General features: G+C 50.7%; 1 protein-coding gene across 1 annotated transcript in view; it reads left to right on the forward strand.

Annotated features, from left to right (window-relative positions):
- TRAIP (TRAF interacting protein) overlaps window positions 1–11,284 on the forward strand; it is a 280,748-nt gene that overhangs the window by 153,569 nt on the left and 115,895 nt on the right. The gene's annotated exons all lie outside the window — the stretch shown is intronic.

The raw sequence follows: 11,284 nt of genomic DNA on the forward strand, positions 1-11,284 counted from the left end.
ACAGAAATATCGTTGTCAAGAATATTGTTTTTTTCAGGTAAGTAATATCAATAACAAATATGGCTGTTAATATCATTTTCAATAATAGAGTTGAAAAAAATATTTTTTTGTTATATTTTTTTATTCTTAGCGTGTTTTAGTTCATATATTAATTTTGTGTAATTTGTATAATTTATATTTTTAAGTATAGTTTGTAATTTTTGTGCTTTCTATTTCTGATAGAGACATCTAGCTGCAGATTCCTTAACTTAGAATATCCCCAGTTGTCAGGAAATGTTTTACAGTAGCACCTCTGCGCGCCGGGGGGACGGCGCCACACGACCCCGCCCTGACGTCGTCCACGTACGTGACGTCAGTGAGGTCATATAAGTCCCTCCTGGCACGCTGACTTCAGTTAACTTCTCTTCCGCGTGCAACGTGGGTCCAGAGTGAGCGGTTCCTCTGGCCTGTTTTCAGGCCTCCTTGTCGACACTTCACGTCACGAACAGTGTGCAATGCATTCGGGCTTTAAAACTTGTAATTCCTGTTCGCGACAGATGTCCGCGATGGACCCGCATCTTATTTGTATGTGGTGTCTGGGCGAGCACCATGACTCCACGGACTGTGAAGCCAGCCAACACCTGAAGCCGAAGACTCTGTGGGAGCGCCGTATGAAGCTTCTCTCGGCACGGCTGTCCCGGTCGGAATCGTCTCGCCCCCCGGCCTCTTCATCAACGGCAGGTTCCTCTACTGTCCGGTTCCGCCGTCGTTCACCCTCCAGGGTCCGGGGACGTCGTTCGCCACTTGGTAAGTCGAGGCGCTAGTCGCCGAGGTCTTCGACCTTCCCTTCACCGGCTCCTTCGACTTCCTTCTATAGGTTAGTATGTTAGGCTGGTTGCATCTCTTCAAGTTCATTTCGAACTGGGGTCGGTGTACTCATCGGGTGCCATTAAGCGGAGAGTGGTCTCTCTCCTCTCCTCTCCTCTCCTCTCCTCTCCTCTCCTCTCCTCTCCTCTCCTCTCCTCTCCTCTCCTCTCCTCTCCTCTCCTCTCCTCTCCTCTCCCTCTCTTCTCCTCTCTCTCCTCTTCTCCCCTCTCTCTCTCTTCTCCCCTCTCTCTCTCTTCTCCCCTCTCTCTCTCTTCTCTCTCTCTCTCTTCTCTCCCTCTCTCTCTCTCTCTCTCTCTCTCTCTCCCCTCTCTCTCTCTCTCTCTCTTCTCTTCTCCCCTCTCTCTCTCTCTCTCTCTTCTCTTCTCCCCCCCCTCTCTCTCTCTCTCTCTCTCTCTCTCTCCTCTTCTCCCCCCTCTCTCTCTCTCTCTCTCTCCTCCCCTCTCTCTCGCCTCCCCTCTCTCTCTCTCTTCTCTCCTCCTCTCTCTTCTCCCCCTCTCTCTCTCTTTTCTTCTCTTCTCCTCTCTCTCTCTCGCTCTCTCTCCCCCTCTCTCTCTCTCTTCTCCTCTCTCTCTCTCTTCTCCCCCCCTCTCTCTCTTTTCTTCTCTTCTCCTCTCTCTCTCTCGCTCTCTCTCCCTCTCTCTCTCTCTTCTCCTCTCTCTCTCTCTTCTCCCCCCCCCTCTCTCTCTTTTCTTCTCTTCTCCTCTCTCTCTCTCTCTCTCCTCCCCTCTCCCTCTCTTCTCCTCTCTCTCTCTCTTCTCCTCCCCTCTCTCTCTTCTCCTCCCCCCTCTCTCTCTCTCTCTCTCTCTCTCTTCTCTCTCTCTCTCTCTCTCTCTCTCTCTCTCTCTCTCTCTCTCTCTCTCTCTCTCTCTCTCTCTCTCTCTCTCTCTCTCTCTCTCTCTCTCTCTCTCTCTCTCTCTCTCTCTCTCTCTCTCTCTCTCTCTCTCTCTCTCTCTCTCTCTCTCTCTCTCTCTCTCTCTCTCTCTCTCTCCTCTTCTCTTCTCCCCCTCTCTCTCTTCTCTCTCTCTCTTCTCTTCTTCTCTTCTCCCCCTCTCTCTCTCTCTCTCTTCTCCCCCTCTCTCTCTCTCTCTCTTCTCTCTCTCTCTCTCTCTCTCTCTCTCTTCTCCCCTCTCTCTCTCTCTCTCTCTTCTCCCCTCTCTCTCTCTCTCTCTCTTCTCCCCTCTCTCTCTCTCTTCTCCCCTCTCTCTCTCTCTCTCTCTCTTCTCCCCTGTGAGAAGTTGGCCTGATGTATGATGTCACTAGTTCTAGTGTACACCTTATATCAGTCCAAATACCCTTATGGTGATTGGTTGTAAAGTCAACCTTATAGACCAGCTATCCTAGTGGTAGCATGGACAAGAGCAGTCTTAGGCTAAACTCTGAATGGCATGTGAAGCCAGCTGTGATACCATATATAATCCCTTGAATACCAAATGAAAGGACACCACAACAGATATATATATAAAATAAAGTGTATTTATTCTAGTCAAACCCTCAGCACTCTTTGAGATTAGAGGTAAGTACAACACAGTCTTATTTAAGCATACATTAAGTCACACAGGTAAGTAATACAGTTAGGCCCTGGGGGCCACGCAAACCATATACTAAGTAAGTGGTATAAGGACCACTGTCACGGAAATAGGATAGGCCTAGGCCTAGGGAATCGCTGGGGCTACACTACACTAGCTTTAGTTAGGAAGTGGGAGGCCCACGGGATTCGTGTGCAGAGTGGAAACACTCACGCGTAATGCGTAAAAGTCAATAGCAATAGTACAGTTTAGAAAACGATAGATTTAGGACACTTCCGGAGTAGCTAGGAAGTCGAGACTGGAAAACTAGACACTAGGATAGTCACTATCCTGATGAGCACCGGAGTACCCAAGTTACCTAGCCCACAGGCTGCGGGTGCATAGGGGTGAAGTTTCGTCGCCGACTCCTATGGATGCCTGAAGAAAGATGCTGACAGGCAGTCAGTGAAGAGTGTCCGGTGGATCCCAAGGCTGGGATCAAGAAGAGAGGAGACCTGCAAGCAGAAGGGACAGAGTCAAGGTCACTAGCCAGTGACCACGTGGAACCAGGAAGGAACCAGGCGATGTCGTGAAGATTGCAGGTGAAGGTGAAGCTTGTCGCTGCAGCCAGGAGGACCAGGAAGCGTCGAGGGCGACCAGGACCAGGAGGCGAGCTGTCCCACGAAGGCTCTTGCTGTCGGCGGCGTCGAAGTTGGACTAGGACTCACCAAACCTTGGCAAGCGGAACCCACGAAGAACGGAGGACTTGCTTCTGGTGCAGACCAGGAAGGTCTGGGGTGCTTCTTCTTTGCAGAGAAGCGGAGCCAGTCTGGAGGAGCCAAACCAGCGCAGAAGATTTCAGGGTGCGTCGTCACAAAGGCCACTAGCCAGCGGGCAAGCAACCGGACAGACGCGGCAAGCAGGAAAATGCTGAAGGGCCCCACGCAGAACTCGTGGAGTGTGGGGGGCTGATCTTCGGTGCAGATGGTGCTTGGGGTTGGGGCTTCTCAATCCCCGGTGCACAACTTCGAGGGTACCTCAGAAGCTGCGCTTTAAGTTACTAGCCACTTTTCCCAGGTAGCCGGTCCCACGTCGCCTCCACGGATCTCAGCTCTGCTGTAGATGTGGATCAGGGTCGTAGAAGTCTGGAAGTCAAGGCTCTTGTCGGGCTCTGCAGTCGGTTCCTCGTAGAACGTGGGCAAAGCAAAGGGTAGTCTCTTGATGGTGCCTGTTTGCACAGGGTAGCCACTCCTTGGCCACAAGGGAGATTCTTCAGTCTTCTTCTTTTGTCGAATGTCGAAGGTCCAGAGTTTCTGTTCAAGTTTGCAGGTTCAGGATAATCTAAAGTCTTGAGGCCCAACTCCCACTCTTATACTAATCTGGGGGGCTGGGATACCTGTTAGGTCACGCCTTATGGGTGGGACCTGGGAGGGGGGTGGTTACACCCCCTTCCCTTTGTCCAGTTTCGCGCCAGGACTGGGGCTGGAGTGCCCCAGCACCGGTTTGAACTGGACTATGCATGGGACACCTTGTGTGCCCCAGGCATGTCTCATTCCTTTCAGCCCTCCCTGCCCCAATACACTAAAGTCTGTCTGGGGAGGTGCTAGCACCTCCCCAAGCAGGAAACCTATTGTCCAAGCCTCCCTTGCCAGGATCACTCCCAGCAGCAGGGGGTCAGACTCGTGTCTGTGGCAGCAGCATCCATTTTGTGATGCTGAGGCTTTGGTTAGAGTTAAACAGCAAAGTAGGATTTTAACATGTCTCTCCCTCTAGAAGGGAGGAATAATATCCTCATCACCAGAAATGGTATGGGGGTATTATTCCAAAGTGTTAGACACCTTACACGACATGTTTCGATAAAGCCAAACCATAGTTACCATAACCGTTTAAGATTATAAGGCACTTTAAGAGTATATGGTAGGCTATATCATAGAACAGCTATAAGGACATGGTTCCGAAAGCTGCAGACAGGCTCAGCTCATGCTAGAGCACCATCTCACATGTTACCAAGCACTCTGCCTCCAGGATTGTTAAGGCCTGCCATAGGAGTGACTGATAGGTACACATGTGTCTATATATAAGGGTAGATATAGGCATACTATATCTAAGCAAGGGGTGATTACACGACCTTGCCCCAGCTGAGTGATCAGCCAGTTGTGTCTGATTGGAAGGCCAGACCAGGGGTGGCATAATACATGCTGCAGCCCCTGGGAGGCCTAGGGTACACCTATGCCCTGGGTACCTAGGGTACACTGTACAGGGTCCAATAAGGTGATCCTTACCAATTGGTTATGTACCTAGGGTACATGGAGTCCATTTTAAAGAGAGAGCAGACAGCCTGAGACCCTGAATGGCAGGATCTCAGGCCAACTAAGTCGAAAAACCAGCTAGACACTAGGCAAAAAGTTGGGGGTAACCATAGTCAGATATCCACCTTCCTACACAACCCCCCCCCCCCCCAAACGAAAGGAGATAAGGCTGGCCTTGACAAGGTAAGCCTCTATTGCCTAAGTGGCCATATAAGGAAGAACCAGCACTGGCATGGTTACCCCCTGTCTCATGGTCCACTAAGCAATCCCTCACCCTAAAGGTATCATAGGGTCTCCACCATGGGGAATCACTACCTTTGGTGTGTCTTTGCAAAGTAAAAGGCTGGTGTTGAGATGGAGTACTGAAGTGAGTGTCCTCAAAGTGAGGCCTCAGCTTCCTCCAATCACCCTCCACCATGGATGCCTTTCTTTCTTTCACTGAGTTGCACTGTGCTCTCAGGGTCAGCCTCTGGCTACCTAAAGCTGGAGGCTGGGTCCCTTTTGTGGGCTTACTGGAGGGACAGGCCAGGTTTGGGGCCCTAAGGTCCCAGGTTTGCCTGTGCCCAACAGAATCCCTCTGGGGGAGGTCCCTAACTACCTGTAAAGGCGATCCCTCAGGAATGTTTTTAACCATCACCTGGCTAGGGCTACTAGCCAGGCAATCCTCATTCTTTTGATGGGGGGGTTCTTGTGGACAGGGGCCCTCTTGGGGTCCACTGGCCTCCCTGACCTCTGCAGCCCTGGGCTGACTGAGGCAGGGTAGAGAGAGGCAGGCTACCTGCACCAGACTGGGTCCCACCTTGGAAGGGGCCACTGACATCAGAGGCTCTGCCAGGCCAGGCCTGGCTACCTCTGGGGCAGTTCCTTCACAAGGGGTGAGGTCAGATCCCTGAGGAGGCTGACCTTTTCCTAATGTCTGGGGAGAGGGAGACTTTTCTTCCTCCCCACTACTCTCTGTTTGTGTGGAGTGATCCATAGTTTCAGGCTTCACTACACCTATGTCAGTCTGAGTATGGACTGAGACCATTTCAGCCCTGCCAACCTTTTCAGGGAGGCACTCAGTTTGTGTTTGAGCTGTGACTGTCACAGCTCTGCCAATCTCTACAGGGAAGTCTGTCTTTGCCTGGGCTGTGGCTACCACTGCCCTTCCAACCTTTTCAGGGAGGAAATCTACTTGGACAGGGGTTGTGGCTGGCACAACCCCACTACCCTTTTGTGAAAGGCCTACCATTTTAGAATGGGTGTCTTGTTCAACTCCAGCCCAAGCTGAGAGTTCTAAGTCATTCCCCAGTAAGCAGTCCACAGGCAAGGTTGGAGACACTGCCACCCTTTTAGGACCAGTGACACCTCCCCAGCTGAGACATACCTCTGCCATGGGATGACTGTTCTGTTTGCCATCAATGTTAGTTACCTGGTATAAGAAACCAGGCAAAAGCTGCTCAGAGGGAACTAGCCTATGGGCCACCATAGTGATGCTAGCTCCAGTGTCTCTGTAGGCCTCAGCTTTTCTACCATTGATGTAGGGTTCCTGTCTGTACCTACCCAAAGTGTTGGGACAGGCAGTGAAGTTGGCAAACCCCATGCCACCATCACAGACAAGAGTAGCTGCTGTAGGGGAATTGGCTAAGCCAGAGTCCCCCTGTGTTCCCCAAGAAAACCCAACCAAATTTTTGGGGGCACTCCCACCACCTGGGGGATTACTGCTGACAGTAATAGGTGGTGTGACAGGAGTAGTTTGAGGAACAGTTTTGTTTTTAGCCCTTGGGCAACTGCTGTCAGTTTTCCAATGCCCAGGAGTTTTACACTCATGGCAGTAAGGCTTTTTAACTGTGGTAGAGGAGGGAGCTTGGGACCCACCACCCTGTGTGGAGTTTTGGGGCCCTGAGGAAGATTTCTCTTTTTGTTTTATCCCCACCCTTCTCTTGAGGCTTGGTGGTATCTTTCTTTTGGTCACCACCCTGATTTTTAGGCCTAATCCTGGTCCTGACCCATTTATCTGCCCTCTTTCCCAATTCTTGGGGAGAGGTCAAATCTGAGTCTACCAGGTGTTGATGGAGAAGCTGGTTCTGACAATTACTAAGGATCTGCTCCCTCATAATCAAGTTGTACAATCCTGTATAGTCCTGCACTTTGCTGCCAGTTAACCAACCTTCCAAAGCCTTAGTGGCACAATCCACAAAATCAGACCAGTCCTGTGTCTGTGTCTTCTGGGTGTCTCTGAACAACAACCTATATTGCTCAGTGGTTAAGCCAAACCCATCTATCAGAGCACTCTTCAGGACTTTGTAATTGTTTGCATCCTCATCACTGACTGTGAGGAGCTTGTCTCTACCTTTGTCAGAAAAGGAGAGCCACAAGATAGCTGCCCACTGACTCTGGGGTACCTGCTGTACTTTGCAGGCCCTCTCCAAAGCAGTCATCCACTTATGGATGTCATCCCCATTCTGATATGGGGGGACTATCTTGCTTAGGTTTCTATGGTCATAAGACCTATCCCTATCTCTAGGAATGTTGCTGCCACCAGTGGGTTCTGACCCACACAATTTTTGCTCTCTAGCCAGAGCAAGCTTCTCCTTGGCAAGGGCAAGTTCTTCCCTCTGAATCCTCAGATTAGCTTCCCTCATTCTGGCTTCATGTTCCTTTCTCTCAGGGGAAGTCATTCCCCTGTGAGAGGAAACACTAGGGATGCTAGAGACATGGGAGTGGATGGATTCCCTTGAAGGGGATCTGTCTCTCCTGCTTCTCTGGTTAAGCCTACTTGGGGGTCTGTATGGGGGGACCCCATGCAAACTCCCATGCAAACTTAGGTTAGCCTGGCTAAGTCTTCCTACTTGGCCCTGGCTGTCTACCTCTCCATCTGAAGCCCGATCTGACTCCTCTGTGGTGGGTAGACCCTCCTCTGTACCTAGGGTACCTGCCTGAGAGGCCCTAAGAGTATCATACTCCTCTAGGAGTTGTCTTAACTGAAGGAGGGTAGGGTTTGCACCCTGTTTTATTCCTCTGGAGGTACACAATTGTCTCATCTCCTGGAATGTTAAGGTATCCTATCTAGAGGGGGTCTTCTGCAGACCTGACCCTCCTGAGAGAGCATCTACTTGATCTCCTCTCAGAGACATGATCTAGTGAGGGTGTGGTGTGTGCACCTACCTACACTAGTTGTTTCTACTAAACCTCTCTAGTAGTTGTAGTCAGGGTGTGTTACTCCCTTCAACCTACAACTACTAAGTCCAGTAGGACTTAAGTATTATAATCTATGTTATATGTACCTAGACAATATCTGTGTGATCTTTCAATTTAGTATCTCAAGATTACAATGGTATTACAACAGCAAGCTCAGATCCCAACCGCTGCTCACCAATGTGAGAAGTTGGCCTGATGTATAATGTCACTAGTTCTAGTGTACACCTTATATCAGTCCAAATACCCTTATGGTGATTGGTTGTAAAGTCAACCTTATAGACCAGCTATCCTAGTGGTAGCATGGACAAGAGCAGTCTTAGGCTAAACTCTGAATGGCATGTGAAGCCAGCTGTGATACCATATATAATCCCTTGAATACCAAATGAAAGGACACCACAACAGATATATATATAAAATAAAGTGTATTTATTCTAGTCAAACCCTCAGCACTCTTTATGAGATTAGAGGTAAGTACAACACAGTCTTATTTAAGCATACATTAAGTCACACAGGTAAGTAATACAGTTAGGCCCTGGGGGCCACGCAAACCATATACTAAGTAAGTGGTATAAGGACCACTGTCACGGAAATAGGATAGGCCTAGGCCTAGGGAATCGCTGGGGCTACACTACACTAGCTTTAGTTAGGAAGTGGGAGGCCCACGGGATTCGTGTGCAGAGTGGAAACACTCACGCGTAATGCGTAAAAGTCAATAGCAATAGTACAGTTTAGAAAACGATAGCTTTAGGACACTTCCGGAGTAGCTAGGAAGTCGAGACTGGAAAACTAGACACTAGGATAGTCACTATCCTGATGAGCACCGGAGTACCCAAGTTACCTAGCCCACAGGCTGCGGGTGCATAGGGGTGAAGTTTCGTCGCCGACTCCTATGGATGCCTGAAGAAAGATGCTGACAGGCAGTCAGTGAAGAGTGTCCGGTGGATCCCAAGGCTGGGATCAAGAAGAGAGGAGACCTGCAAGCAGAAGGGACAGAGTCAAGGTCACTAGCCAGTGACCACGAGGAACCAGGAAGGAACCAGGCGATGTCGTGAAGATTGCAGGTGAAGGTGAAGCTTGTCGCTGCAGCCAGGAGGACCAGGAAGAGTCGAGGGCGACCAGGACCAGGAGGCGAGCTGTCCCACGAAGGCTCTTGCTGTCGGCGGCGTCGAAGTTGGACTAGGACTCACCAAGCCTTGGCAAGCGGAACCCACGAAGAACGGAGGACTTGCTTCTGGTGCAGACCAGGAAGGTCTGGGGTGCTTCTTCTTTGCAGAGAAGCGGGAGCCAGTCTGGAGGAGCCAAACCAGCGCAGAAGATTTCAGGGTGCGTCGTCACAAAGGCCACTAGCCAGCGGGCAAGCAACCGGACAGACGCGGCAAGCAGGAAAATGCTGAAGGGCCCCACGCAGAACTCGTGGAGTGTGGGGGGCTGATCTTCGGTGCAGATGGTGCTTGGGGTTGGGGCTTCTCAATCCCCGGTGCACAACTTCGAGGGTATCTCAGAAGCTGCGCTTTAAGTTACTAGCCACTTTTCCCAGGTAGCCGGTCCCACGTCGCTCGTCGCCTCCACGGATCTCAGCTCTGCTGTAGATGTGGATCAGGGTCGGAGAAGTCTGGAAGTCAAGGCTCTGGTCGGGCTCTGCAGTCGGTTCCTCGTAGAACGTGGGCAAAGCAAAGGGTAGTCTCTTGATGGTGCCTGTTTGCACAGGGTAGCCACTCCTTGGCCACAAGGGAGATTCTTCAGTCTTCTTCTTTCGTCGAATGTCGAAGGTCCAGAGTTTCTGTTCAAGTTTGCAGGTTCAGGATAATCTAAAGTCTTGAGGCCCAACTCCCACTCTTATACTAATCTGGGGGGCTGGGATACCTGTTAGGTCACGCCTTATGGGTGGGACCTGGGAGGGGGGTGGTTACACCCCCTTCCCTTTGTCCAGTTTCGCGCCAGGACTGGGGCTGGAGTGCCCCAGCACCGGTTTGAACTGGACTATGCATGGGACACCTTGTGTGCCCCAGGCATGTCTCATTCCTTTCAGCCCTCCCTGCCCCAATACACTAAAGTCTGTCTGGGGAGGTGCTAGCACCTCCCCAAGCAGGAAACCTATTGTCCAAGCCTCCCTTGCCAGGATCACTCCCAGCAGCAGGGGGTCATACTCGTGTCTGTGGCAGCAGCATCCATTTTGTGATGCTGAGGCTTTGGTTAGAGTTAAACAGCAAAGTAGGATTTTAACATGTCTCTCCCTCTAGAAGGGAGGAATAATATCCTCATCACCAGAAATGGTATGGGGGTATTATTCCAAAGTGTTAGACACCTTACACGACATGTTTCGATAAAGCCAAACCATAGTTACCATAACCGTTTAAGATTATAAGGCACTTTAAGAGTATATGGTAGGCTATATCATAGAACAGCTATAAGGACATGGTTCCGAAAGCTGCAGACAGGCTCAGCTCATGCTAGAGCACCATCTCACATGTTACCAAGCACTCTGCCTCCAGGATTGTTAAGGCCTGCCATAGGAGTGACTGATAGGTACACATGTGTCTATATATAAGGGTAGATATAGGCATACTATATCTAAGCAAGGGGTGATTACACGACCTTGCCCCAGCTGAGTGATCAGCCAGTTGTGTCTGATTGGAAGGCCAGACCAGGGGTGGCATAATACATGCTGCAGCCCCTGGGAGGCCTAGGGTACACCTATGCCCTGGGTACCTAGGGTACATGGAGTCCATTTTAAAGAGAGAGCAGACAGCCTGAGACCCTGAATGGCAGGATCTCAGGCCAACTAAGTCGAAAAACCAGCTAGACACTAGGCAAAAAGTTGGGGGTAACCATAGTCAGATATCCACCTTCCTACACCCCCTCTCTCTCTCTCTCTCTCTCTCTCTCTCTCTCTCTCTCTCTCTCTCTCTCTCTCTCTCTTCTCCCCTCTCTCTCTCTTCTCCCCTCTCTCTCTCTTCTCCCCCCCCCTCTCTCTCTCTCTCTCTCTCTCTCTCTCTCTCTTCTCTTCTCTTCTCTTCTCCCCTCTCTCTCTTCTCTTCTCTTCTCCCCTCTCTCTCTTCTCTTCTCCTCTCTCTCTCTCTCTCTTCTCCCCTCTCTCTCCTCTTCTCCCCTCTCCCTCTCTTCTCCTCTCTCCCTCTCTTCTCCTCTCTCTCTCTCTTCTCCTCCCCTCTCTCTCTTCTCTTCTCCCCTCTCTCTCTTCTCCCCTCTCTCTCTCTCTCTTCTCCTCTCTCTCTCTCTTCTCCCCTCTCTCTCTCTCTTCTCCCCTCTCTCTCTCTCTTCTCCCCTCTCTCTCTCTCTCTCTCTCTCTCTCTCTTCTCCCCTCTTTTCTCTCTCTTCTCCCCTTCTCCCCTCTCTTCTCCCCTCTCTCTCTCTTCTCTTCTCCTCTCTCTCTTCTCTTCTCCTCTCTCTCTTCTCTTCTCCTCT

The sequence above is a fragment of the Triturus cristatus genome, chromosome 9, assembly GCF_964204655.1.
Source record: "Triturus cristatus chromosome 9, aTriCri1.1, whole genome shotgun sequence".
NCBI classification, from domain to species: domain Eukaryota; kingdom Metazoa; phylum Chordata; class Amphibia; order Caudata; family Salamandridae; genus Triturus; species Triturus cristatus.